We start from the raw sequence: 13,805 nt of genomic DNA, 5'->3' as shown, positions 1-13,805 counted from the left end.
TTCAAAAATCTGGGATCGGATTCATATTTCCCCTCCGCTGGCCTGAGATCCACCAGGAGGACCCACTGAGCTCTCTGGCGGTTCAGGAGCGCCATCTGGTGGCCGATCGGCGCAATCGCTTAACAGGAAGTGCCGTAGAGGTTGTGCTGGTCGGCCGTATTACTTCCGGGCACTCGCTATAGGTCCCGGGACTCGATCTCGACACACTACATAGCGATCGATTGCCAATAACTCGATAAACAACATGATTTGGACGTATTTACCATTATACAAGCTGAAGATGGACCGGGTAAATCGACATCCCATAATGGTAAAATTTCTACTCTAGGATGATCGCCCGACGGCGCACGGAGACTGGGGTGAGTTTTAGCGTGTAAAATTACCGTCTTCGATACTAACTGCTATTATCAACATTTGACCCACATTAGATGATTGGTATAACGCTGCCCACGGAATTATAAACGCCCCCTAGCCCATCCGGTCAACATCAGATGACGTGTAGTAACTTCTAGAAGTACGTCTATTTGGAATTTTTTATATCGCGCTGATTGCCATAAAACTGTATTGCATCATCAATATAATGTATTTGGGGCTATAGATCACGTTCTGGAGAAAGCTGCAGAAAGAGATGAAAACATACTTATACATTAGACCATACTTTACTATGAATATGTGAATGAAAAAGTTTAACGTTGCTACACAATGAACAATACATATAGGACTTTGAATGGGCCCTAATAATGGCAATGTAGCAATAGAATTTAAAAAGTTATAGCCCTGCAAAGAAGGGGACTTTCTCTATAGACAAATAGAGCCGGCAACCTATGGTTGATAATGAATTTAACCCATGGCAGCCAAAGTGTTAATTAACAGTGCATATCCAATGAAATCACCATTTAGTTAAATGTCTTATACAGGATATACCCCTAATACCTGCTATCTAGTACCCTACACACATATGCTCTAGCTCAGGGGTTCCCAACCTTTTTTCCCCCAGGGACCCCCAAACATCTCTGATGAAATTCCTGGACCCCCCTCCTAATAAAATACCATAAAATACTTTTTTTTATCATTTTAATACTTTTTTTGTCATTTTAATAACAAACTGCTTATACACAGGCATATGCATCATAATTAGACCCACTATGCTTCTTTGACTTGTGCCTTCAATCAACAAATCTCATCTTGCACCATATGTATTTCAAAATGTTGGCCAATATTCAAATCCTGTATTCATCCTCTCAAATCAGGCCCTAATGGTGAACGTAGGGCTGGGCGATAGGGAAAAAAATCATATCGCGATAACGATATGATAATGTTATCATATTTCTCGATATCGATAATTATCGAATTGTTATAAGTATTACATTTAAAAAAAAAAAAAAAATTTAACAACAGATGTATGTTTATTTTGCAGCAATTCTTTGTCATTGCCGCCATCTTTAGTGTTACATCCCCTCACACTCCAGTTCTCAGGCTGCAGCTGGTTTAAAAGTGAAAGTAAACTGGCTTCTCTGCTGGCTGTGGCTCCAGGGGAGTTGAACAGTTCTGGCTCTGCTAGTTTATTTTCGATCTTTTGGCGCTTTTTTGGTGGACAAACCACCGCACATGTGCACCGTGACTTGTGACTGGAGTCTAGTTCTGCTAGCACACATAGCCTACTGTGTACAGACGGTTTCAAACTGTATTTTAAATTAGAAAGCAAACAAAATAAATGGACAAGAGAAAAAGAAATCTCAATTTGGTCAGTATTGTCATTTGGACAAGCAAAGCCATTAATTTAAGTTGCAGGCAAGAAAGACAAGTCTGTCCACTGTCTCTGGTTTTAAAATTGCCCTGTTGCAGGTCACAAAAAAAAAAAAAAAATAAAAAAAAAAAACAAATTAAAAACGATTTTTCGATTTTATTTTTTATTTCGATATTCGATATCGATTATTAAAATATATCGCGATATTTATCGTTATCGTTATATTGCCCAGCCCTAGGTGAACGGTTTGCATTTATGTTGAATGAAGTAAGAATCCACTGCAGTAAAAATATCCTCACCTCGAGTGGTGGTAGTAAGGTTGACTGACATGAGAATGTCCTGCTTCAGATCCTCATTTTCGATATACTGCACATAAACGATGAGCACAGCCTCGTCTGCGACAGTTGTAGTTTCATCAAGTTATATGGCAAATGGACCCTTTCTAAGATTTTCTGACAGCTGCTGCTCGCAATCACTTCTTATCAATTCGGTCTTTCACTAGATTGTTCGAGAGTCGTACTGATTTTAGTTTATCCGCCACCTGTGGGCCGCACAGTTTCTAAACCATTTTGATGCAGGCTGGTTTGATGAGCTGCTCGCCAATATTGTGCGGTTTCTTTGCTTTTGCAATTAAAAGCGAACACTCAAAGGAGGCTTCGGTAGCCTTCTGTAAATCACTGCCACCCCTGCTCCACGCTACTCTAACATCAACGGGCTTGTTCGCCTTGAGAGACTGTTCTTTCCTCCGAAAAAAGTCCGGATCCTTCCCAACGGTTTCTGGGTGCTTAGACGCCTGATGTCTCTTCAGTTTGCTGGGCTTCAGGCTCGAGTTTGCCAACTTTTCTCCACAAATCACACACTCAGGTAGTTTGTCTGGTCCCTCAGTGAAGCCCATGGTGATGTAATTTTCGCGATTGCTGTAGGTCCTCACTTTTTTTGCAGATGAGCTGCCGTCATCTCCTTTTCGTTTGTCACACATTTTCGCCTCTGGCGGCTGACTGCAGACGAGCCGAGAAAGTTAACTAGCGTGCTAGGCTAGCTACGGAAAGTGATACAGTCAACTGATTCGCGTTTTAGCGGCTACCCGGTAGCCTACTGTTAACGTTCAAAAATCATGTCTAGATGTTTATTTATTTATCTTTATTTTTTATTGTAGTGGAGAGACTATTCATGCTTCTGATGATAAAAATGTGCTAATTAAATATTTCTATGAAAAAAAAAAAAAAAAAAAATCATTGTGGTCTGGCGGACCCCCTGCGCCCCCTGGCGAACCCCCAGGGGGTCCGCGGACCCCAGGTTGGGAATCACTGCTCTAGCTCGTACCCCCCCCTCCCGGACCCTCCATTGGATAATCCATCCATTATAACTTGTTCCTAACCAGACACTACCTTTATATGCTAGCTTTTATTCTCTCCACCACTTCTAACCACATTGTCATTTTGGATTCATTGAGACCCAAAATTCTTGCTGTAGATATTTCTTGATAAATCACATCGAGATATGTAAGAATCCAGACCTTCCGGCACATTTTTTCCGGTTGAAACCATCGTGATGCTATCAGCTTTTTAGCCACTGTGATACCAGATAAAACCAATCTCTTTAGCTGTGGAGGTACTGCACACTCAAAGACATCATTCAGCAGTAATACAGAGGGGTGTACAGGTATATTCAGAGTTAAGAGATTTGATAATTGCTGGGTCACTTCTTTCCAGAATATCTTAACTGGTGGGCAGTCCCAGTGCATAAATGTCCCCTCGTCCCCATTTGTACATAAGGAGCATTTGGGGTCTTGTTTAAGACTCATTTTGTTCAGTCTTATAGGAGTTAAGTATGTCCTGTGAATATAGTTAAGATTGATTTGTTGATGGTCCGGGTTCCTTGATGCAAGTCGAACATTTGCCCAGGCTTCTTGCCAGTCAAAATCTATCTCCAGGTCTGGTATATCCCTCCTCCAGACTGAGTCTAGATGGAGGGTTTCATAGGAAGAGGTTAGTAATTGATGATACAAATCTGAAACAAAACCTCTCGATGTCTCTCTTTCATAGAAGAATTTGTGGTATCTGTGGTGTACATTTGGTATCCTTAATGGAACACCGTGAGCCTTCAAACATGCCAATAACTGTGCGTAAAAATAATATGTGGACTTGGTGAGATTTATTTTTTGCGTATTTCATCATAACTACAAAAACCCCATTTGTTGAAAACATCTCCTAATGAGTGTATGCCTTGCTTTTCCCATCTAGGGAATCTTATAGGTTGTTTTCCAATCAAGAGTGCATTGTTATTGAATAAGGGAGTATGAGTATGCCATTTATGTGGGATATAATATTTTTTTTGTGTTTCACGCCATATCCGGATCGCATGAGTAATTATGGGGCCAAATTTCCGTTCGCATTGCTTAATTGATAATTTGGTGTATACTATGTCCTTCAGCCTATGTGGAGCTACTATATTTTCTTCTAAATTTCTCCAGGATACTGATGCTTGGGGATCAAACCATGTTGTCAGTGGTCTTAAAGTGTACACCTTAAAATAGTGGTAGAAATCTGGAAATGCCTTACCACCGTCTGCTCTGTTTCTCTATGCGGTGGATCTTTTTATACGTGGTGGTTTGTTATTCCAAATAAATTTGTATGTGGAGGAGTGTAATTCTTTCCAGTAACCCTCTGGAGGGGGTAACGGTAGCATTGAGCTGAAGAAGTTGATTCTAGGTAGGACGTCCATCTTAACTATTGATACCCATGCCTGTACTGAGTTTTTAAGTTTTGACCACCTGTCAAGGTCGTATTTGATTTTGTTTTGGATTTTTATGTAATTGTGCTTCACCGTTTGGCTTATGGTAGGGAATATTTCAACTCCCAAACATCTAAAGTGTTTTACCATCGGTATCTCTTCTGGGAGGGATATATTTCTTTTTGCATGGCCGTTAAGTGGGAGGAAGGCCGACTTCGGCCAATTTATCCTAAATCCCGATAAATCTCCAAAGTCCTCAATCAGCTTGAGAAGATGAGGCAATGCGGTGTTGGGGTTTTGCATGAACAGTATTACGTCGTCCGCATATAAACTAATTTTATGTTGTGTGCCCTTGATTACGATTGGTTCTATGGATTGGGATTGTCTTATATATTGTGCTAAAGGCTCTAATGATAGATCGAATAGTCCGGGACTAAGAGGGCAACCCTGTCTGGAAGAACGTGATACCGGAAAGATTTCGGAGGTGATTGTACCTGTTGTAATCATGGCCGATGGGTCTTTGTATAATACTTTAATCATATCAACGAATCCTTTTCCTAACCCCATCTTTTCTAATACTGCCCATAGATACAACCATTCCAACCTGTCAAAAGCTTTCATTGCATCCAGGGACAGCATCGCCTTAGGTGTGGTGTCGTCCTTGTTAGCATCTAGTACGTGTAGTAATCGTCTTATGTTATCAGTGATCAAGCGGCCTCTTATGAAGCCAGTTTGGTCCGGATGAATTAAAGACGTCATGTGCTTTTGTAGTCTGATGGCTAATACTTTAGAGCAGAACTAGAACTATCCGTGCATGCTTTTATTTCCTCTAGGCTTGACTACTGCAACTCACTTTTCACCTGTCTCACCAAATCATCCACAGATAAACTACAAATGGTCCAAAATGCTGCAGCCAGGCTACTCACAAGGTCAAAAAAATCATGTCACATCACTCCCATTTTGGTATCCCTGCACTGGCTCCCGGTACACTATAGAATTCACTTCAAAGTCCTCACTTTCACTTTCAGAGCACTTCACGGTCAGGCCCCTATCTACATCACGGAACTCATCCATCCCTACACCAACACCCGCTCACTCAGATCTGCCGATCAGCACCTCCTAGTGATCCCCAGGACCAGGCTAAAAACAAGGGGTGATCGAGCCTTCGAGGTGACAGCACCAAGGCTCTGGAACGCTCTCCCCCTGGACCTGCGAACTGCCCCCTCTGAGAACTCTTTTAAAAAACAACTAAAAACACATTTGTTCAGGCAGGCTTTTGATCACACATAGGCGCCTTTTTCTTGTCCTCACTGTTCTATAGTGTTGTTTTAATTAGTGACTCATGATTTTATCCAAATTCTTTTATTCTACTTTTTCTATCTGGTTTCACTGTTTTTAACTGCTGTTTGTCTATTGTCATTTATTTCTGATTTTGTTTTTTATTGTGTTTTTATATTAACCTGTAGTGTAAAGCACCCTGTGCATTCGTGCTGTGAAGGGTGCTATATAAATAAAGGTCATTCATTCATTCATTAGAGCAGGGGTTCCCAAACTTTTCAGGCCAGGGCCCAGAAAATAAGGCGCGGCCCAATGCACATCGTCAGGCTTTTTTTTTTTGCCAGGCGACTGATTTTTTTAAGCCAAATATCACTTCAATCCTATTAAGTTAGTTCAAGTTAGTTATTCATTTATATGTGCTATTTATGAGAGGGCTAACTTGTTGCAAAATAATAATGATAATAATAATAGCCTCATTAAAATACTATTGTTGCTTCGGTTGTTTTCAGCGTTTTATGTGCATAATCTGTTATTTAGTTTGAAATGTTCGTTGAAATAAGTAGATTTTTCGTTTTTGTTTATTTATTAAGTTAATATAAAACCATATAGTCACATTTTAGAATACAATAGAATAGAATTTTAGAATACAACTAGAAACACTGTCCTGGCCTGCTTCTAAGTTCAGTGACCTGACAAAAAAAAAATTAAAATTTCTTTTAAATCATCTCGCGGCCCACCCGTGGCTGCTCGCGGCCCACCTTTGGGTTGCGACCCCGACTTTGGGAACCACTGCCTTAGAGTACAGTTTGATATCGGTTCCGAGGAGGCTTAAGGGTCTATAACTACCGCACTCGGTGGGGTCTTTGTCTTTTTTAAGGAGGACTGTTATGAGTGCAATATTGTCGTGTTTATGGAAGTTCCCCTCATTGACTGAGTATAAAATCATATTTAGTAATAAGGGTCCAATTATGTCCCAACAAGAGAGGTACATTTCTAGTGGGATACCGTCTCTTCCAGGAGCCCTACCACTTTGCATTTCAGATATGGCCTCCCTAAATTCATCTAGTGTGATCGGTGTTTCTAACTGTTTAGCGTCATCTTCTGAAAGTTTAGGGAGGTTAATTTGATTAAGATATGTGTCCATTTTGTTTTGATCGAAGGTCGTTTCTGATTTGTACAAGTTGGAGTAGAATTCTTTGAATGTCGCGTTTATTTCTTTAGGTTCTGTAACAAGTCCTTGTTGTGCTTTAATGGTAGTTATATCTGCAAATGTTGCGTTAACTCGCATAGCTAATAGGTGACTTGGTTTGGAACCTTGAGAGTACTGCTGTTGTCTTGTGCTACGTATTTGTATTTCAGATTGTTGTCTGTATATGGCGTTAATCTCTTTTTTTTAGTATATTGACTTGATTTTCCAGTCGAGCCGAGTTGTTGTATTGTAAAGAATTAAATAACGTTGAATAAAGCGTTTCCAGTTCAGCCAGTTTTGAGCATCGATTCTTGCGTATTTTGGAGGAAAAGCTATCAGTGAAATCCTTGATCATTCCCTTTACCGACATCCATAATATTCTGGGGTCCTGCACCGAATTAGCGTTCATCCGTAGGAATACCGTAAGAGCTTCTTTGATTTGTGTAATGAATTCCTTGTTATTAAGCAGCATCGAGTTAAATCGCCATCTTGGGGCTCGGGATGATTGTATACCAAATGTTCCTTTTAGGAGTAAATAACAGTGATCTGATAATGCATTGGGTATCTTTTCCACGTCATAGTTATCAAATAGTCTCGGGGATGCAAAAACGTAATCTATTCTGGATAATGTGTTATGTCTCGCAGATCGGCAAGAGTAATTCCGGGTTGTGGGGTTAAGTGATCGCCATAAGTCATTTACACCTGTAATCTTTGACCAATCCTTTAATGCATTAGATGACTTTTTTTGTTTGTTGGAAAAGGAGGGGTAAGATTTATCCATCCTTGGATTCCAAATGGCATTAAAATCTGCACCAATTATAAATGAGTATTCGGGAAGGTCTAACATTGCTCTGGTAAGTGTAGTGAAGAAACTAACTTCGTACAAATTTGGGGCGTATACAGCTACCAACGCTATTTTCCTGTTCTTGTGTACAATCTTAGCTATAGTTATCCGACCATCTGAATCAGACCATACTCCCTTCAATTCAATATTCAACTTCCGTCTAACGACTATGGCAACTCCACGAGTTCTCGTTCCAAAGGAAGAGTGACTAATGTTATGATATGTGTTGTCCGCTAACGTATCTATGTCTTTCCCTAAAATGTGTGTTTCGCTTAGTAGAGCCACGTCAACCTGTCCTTTTTTCATCAGTGTGAGCTAGAGCTGCCGCGGTATTGATGTTTTCCTTACCGCACACATTTGCAAAATATTTCCTACCGCGCGGTTATTACCGCACGCACAAAAAAAAAAAAAAAAAAAAAGTTTGAATGCATTTTTTTTTTTAGTAGTAGTCTACTCTTTATAGCATATAGCCTGCCTCTAGTCTAAATGTCTATCTTTAGAGGATGACTTTGCAGCATGAATATTGTTTGGGATTCGGCAAGCACGCATTAGTTATTGAAAGTGAAACACGGATTCGAAGTTTCCCCTATGGTCGTGCGCCGTTCACTCGGTGTCGCGGGCAGGGGTGGTTACCCCTAACCCCCCCGACCCTTTCTTATTATTATTACTATAAAGTTACTACTTTATAATAAAGGCATTCGTTTTGTGGCATTAACATTATATAGTTATACGTTCAATAACATCAGCGTATTTACCGGACCATAACAAGGCAAGCAATACTCTATTCATATCTCAGTTCCTTTCTTTGCTCAGAGCGTGCTGAGTTGTCCCATTCTGCGGTCTGTTAATAAAGTTTTCAATCAGACAAGTGTATAGAACGAAGGGCTTTTATTATAACATTCGTTGCAGACAGTAAAATCATTATGTCTCGTTTAGTACTCCTGAAGAGCGATGGTAGTCCACTCCGGCGGAGAGTTAAAGCTAACGTTATTAGCCGTGTTGTGATGAGCTGACATTCAGGACGTAAAAAACGTGTGACGCGTCTCTCTTCTGACCAATCAGTGGTCTGCAATGTTTCACGTGACTTTTCTGGTACCCAATAGGGTCGCTTGGAACCTCGATAGAGTAGTAGGGTATATCTGCAGAGCCGCAAGCCCGACGAGAGGAGGGTAATTTATTATTATTATTATAAAAAACAGCGGTGACGCGGTATTCAGCCTACTCTGCGGTGGCCGTGATGTAACAGCGATACCGCAGTAATGCGGTAATCGCGGCAGCTCTAGTGTGAGCACGCTTTTGCGTTTGTGTCGATTATTTATTCCCCCAGTGTTCCAGATCATTATATTCAAACTAGCCATAATCAATACATGTTGTGTAGTTGTTGGTAATGCTTCTGGAGAGCGAAGCTACAATAGATATACATCCAACTATTGAGGTCCCGTTGAGAGCCGAGCTTAAAAACATACATATATACAAATAATAATCCCCTAATCCCCCCTCCCTCCGAGATTCATACAGGACTGTGTTCCATAGACACATCCTACGCATATGACTCCCTCCCTTACGCCACCGGGTTGCCCAAGATGAGCTTTCTAACCCTAATCTTCCTATGCTAATTGCCATAGAATCTAAAACTTTCATTCTAATTCAATAGAATGTCACTTTTGGTCTAGCGCCTTCCCATTAATGTAATAACAATAGTGTGAAAAATGAAAAATATACCTCTATTGATATATTAAAAAAATTAAATATTATACATTTTTTTTTTTTTTACCAATAGTCGACTAACGGCAAATTTTGGCCAATCCTAGTCGACCATCCAAATCCTTAGTCGGGGACAGCCCTAGTGTCTAATATGGCCGTCGCTTATCAATGACTTGTTTGCAGTCAACATTGTCGAAACGGATTGTTTTTTAATCTGTTCATTTCCGTTTTATACCATTTAGAAAAACGCTCGTTTCTTGAAACTTCCAGAAGATTTCAGAAGATTCTGTGATAATCGCCCTTTACTGGAATACACAAAACACGTTGTAATTTTTCGGCCTATTTATGAATAGTTTTCAAATAAACGCTAGATTATCGATACTATATGTGTACTTATGCACGCTATAGAAGCGGGCTGAAAAATGTATTCTCTTATTTCCTGATCGCACACACACACACACACACATACACACATATGGCACACGCTGATATATAGGTGAAAATAGCTCTGATTATCCCAATACTGGTCAAATAGATTCCTTACCTCAGATCAGATGTTCTCCAAAAAGATTATTCCAATTCCTGATCGCCATTCCAAATATCGATCGCGTTTATTGATCCAACGCTGGGTACTGGAAATATATATTCCACGCTGTTCTGATGGTCCACAATGAGTCCGATCGGCTCGGGTTACTTGCCTGAGAAGTAAAATGTGGATTCCGGACTCTTTTTTTCCTATGCGTTTCATTAAATCCAATCCAAAGGGGTGCAGTACCATCCGGGAGACGATGGGGGGCGGTATTTTCCCAATTCGAGTTCAGACAGATCCCCACTGGTAACGTGAGGCTAGATTGATGAAATATGAATGGAAATCGCTAATAAAAAAAATAACGATTAAAAACGAGATATCTCGTCGGCTGGCACTCAACGGTTGGCATGAACTAACGAATTATGCCGTGGCTGGCACTCAAAAGTGTTAAGGCTGTCAAAGTTAACGCGGTATTTACGCGTTAACGCACAATTCTATTAACGCCACTATTTTTTTTAACTCGTGATTAACTTTTTAGAAATCTTTTAAATTATTATAATTTGTTTTAGACTTCACTCAGGTGTATTATTGATACTCTCATTGATACTATGTTTGTTTCTGACTCAAAGTGTGTGTGTGTGTGAGAGATAGAGAGAGAGAGGGGGTGGTCAGAGAGATGAGGAAGGGGTGAGAGAGATGAGGAAGGGGCAAGAGAAAGAGCTGGGAGAGTGAGTGTGTGCATGTGTGAGAGGGAGAGAGAGAGGGGGGGCGGGGTGTGAGTCCTCAGCCCTTGTGTGTGTGAATGTAACAAGTTCCTAACGTTTTCTTTCCCCTATTATTTCATGGATACTTTGGACACTGGACAGTTATTTTGTGCATCACTCTGTTTTGAATTTGATGCAAATTTGCAATGCATGAGGGTCATCCTTTTGTGTTAAATGGCTGCATAAAGCAAGCATTTGTTGACTCATGTTGATAAGAGTATTAAAACTTGGAACTTGAAAAATATCTGTTTAAGGTAGGGGGAAAAATGCTATTAATTTGTGATTAATCGCGAGTTAACTATGGCCAATCATGCGATTAATCAGATTAAATATTTGAATCGATTGACAGCACTAATATATATATATACTACCTACTATGTTAATATGCCTTTACTACTATGCACTCAAAACTGTAGCACTCAAAGTTTGACACTGTTTGACGAACAATGTTAGTTACACTGAACGCACAGGAAGTCCTTCATTCTGACAGCCATCAGACTATACAACGCATCACTGTGCCTCACTGAGCACAGAGTGACGGTACAAACTCCGGTAATCTTCCTGGATTTATGACCTTTGACCCATTACTTTTTACTCTCACATTGACACTTTACATTTTCTTTTCTACATTTATTACTGTATATTACTGTATATTTTTGGCTGTATATTTCAGAATGTATATCCCAGACTGTATTGAGGCGACATCGGTCTGCTACACTGGTAATGCATTTACATTTTGTCATCTATCTGATGCTTTCATCCAAAGCGACTTACAAGTTCTGTGCGAAAAGTCAACAGGAAGGGTACAACTCTTTCAGGTGAGTAACAATGTTCATCAAACAGTGCTGAAACTTGTGCTGCAGTGTTGAGTGCATAGACATAATACATATTAGTATAGTAGGAGAAGTGCATGGTAGTATAGGACAGTAAGAAGGTTAGTGGTTTTATTTTATAATGTTCTTTTTTTTTAAATCCGATATTGATTGAATTGTGTTTTTAGTCGACAGCGAAAGATTGGTCGGGATTCGGCTGTCCTAACCAGTGTTGCGATGCTCATATCAACACTGGTTGCACGCACGCTAATGATGCCACGTGCACGCGCGCTCCCGCGCATGCGCATAAATGTTCCCTCGTGTTAGATTCTGATGGTTCAGCCAGTATCACTTCTTCATCTGTTTGGCTTGTGTTATCACCTCTGCATCGTCGTCGTCGTGTAGTGTCTGCGTTGTGTTTATTTCCCTCTGTCTTGTCATATTGGCTGTGCAATCTTTGTCATTCCCCTTTAATGCAACTCCGTAACCATAAGTATTCACCACCTTCGTAAGAATTCGACACTTGACAGCGTAATACCTTTCTCGGAGAAACATTGTTTATTCCATAAACAAAACCTCATAATCAGATGGGAAGTTGGGAACCAATTCGTATTGTCCTTGAAAAGTCTATTCTGATGATCTCTCCTTTCACCCCGCTCGGGGGGTCATCGCGGCCTGGTGGTTATTCCAAAAGCCTGTCGTCGTGGCACTTCTCTAGTGCTGCCCCCCCCCCCCCCCCTCTCTGTGATGGGAGGAGGGAGCCGTCTCAAAGTCTCTGATGGTTCCTCTCTTCTGTGTGGTTCGTTTCTCAGTCTGCCTTACACCCGGAAGAAACTCACTTTTCTATATTCTTGCCATAGCAACGACAGGCCCGGCCTCTCTTCTGGTTGTCATGTGACGCGCCGTCATGGCAACGGATTTTAACCTTTAACACACATTAAACTGCCGTTTCATTAATGTCAAACTCTCCATCGCTCTGACCCAAACCTCCTGCCGCTGTTATCAGTTGTTTATGTGCTGTGGAATGCAAACACCCTGCTTGCTGCTCCTACTGACTCCTTCTTGCCTCTAAACCGCCTCCCCCACTGTCACCATGCACAGCTGCCTCTCTGACCTGGCACCGTTAGATGCTGTCATCTCCCCCCAATATATACATTGAAAAACACCGACATCCTTCACTCACATAAGGACAGACTAAGGCCCCGTCCACACGAGCGCTGGATTTAATGTAACCATGATTGTATGTGCGCAGTTGCACTGTTCGGGCACACACAACCGGGGTTTTGCTACACTGCAACCGCGGTCTTTGAAAACCGGAGTCCACTGTGAAGTTTTGCGCACATCCCGGTTGCAGTGGGTGCGTGTGGGCATAGCAACCGAGGTTATTCCCAGTGTTTACAGCAGAGCTGTCGCAATTATTTCCCATGTTCACGGCAGACTGTCGCAAACAATAGCAAGTTAGCAACCGAGCTGCATCCCCTTAACAATTGTTTGTATTGAGCCGTATTGTATTGTACCCATTCTGCAATGTGTTAAATAACGTTTGCATCCATTCATTATACTAGCGTTAACGTTACCACATTATTACGTTAGCATGTAAGCTATATACTATACATAGAGAATGCCATTCACATTAGCATGTAGCTAACGACACCGGAGATCTTTTTGTGAGACTAAACTATCCGCTCTTGGTGGTAAATTGTGTTGCTGTTGGTTTTGTTTCATCAACAAATGAGAGGCAGAACACACAGTGAATGTTTGTTTATTGCACTTTTATTGCACTTTCTTTCTTTGCTGAAAAATATATGCTCCGTTGGCTAAATGGCTAACGCAAGGTATTTAAAGATGGCGGCTTTGTTTTGTTTTTAAGCAGGAAGTGTAGTGAGCGTTCAACCTTTTCTGATTGGTTGAAATGGCCTTCATGTCTGAACAACATCGCCGCCTACTGCTTTGGCATTGTACTACATGTATCGGTTGCTGGTTTTTCAGCCGCCGTGAGTACGCGGTTATACGCGGTTATTCACCTGTGTGGACAGAGGTTTATTTTTTTCAAAACTTCGGTGTCATTAATACCCATGATCGTGTGGACAGGGCCTAAAAGCAGTGCCTAATAGCCTCTACGAATGGAATGTAACACCTGACGACCGGCGCTATTGATATGCAAAGTAGCCAGGTGGGTACTGCGAGTTGGCCCATCAGTCGAGT

General features: G+C 41.1%; 1 protein-coding gene across 1 annotated transcript in view; it reads left to right on the top strand.

The window, feature by feature from the left end:
• LOC311227695 (phosphatidylinositol 3-kinase catalytic subunit type 3) overlaps positions 1 to 13,805 on the top strand; it is a 159,498-nt gene that overhangs the window by 32,929 nt on the left and 112,764 nt on the right. The window lies entirely within an intron of this gene.

This window comes from Notolepis coatsorum (genome assembly GCF_963971535.1).
Source record: "Notolepis coatsorum genome assembly, chromosome: 4".
NCBI classification, from domain to species: domain Eukaryota; kingdom Metazoa; phylum Chordata; class Actinopteri; order Aulopiformes; family Paralepididae; genus Notolepis; species Notolepis coatsorum.
The sequence above is the reverse complement of the archived record's forward strand: the minus strand, read 5'-3'. Positions and strand labels throughout refer to the sequence as shown.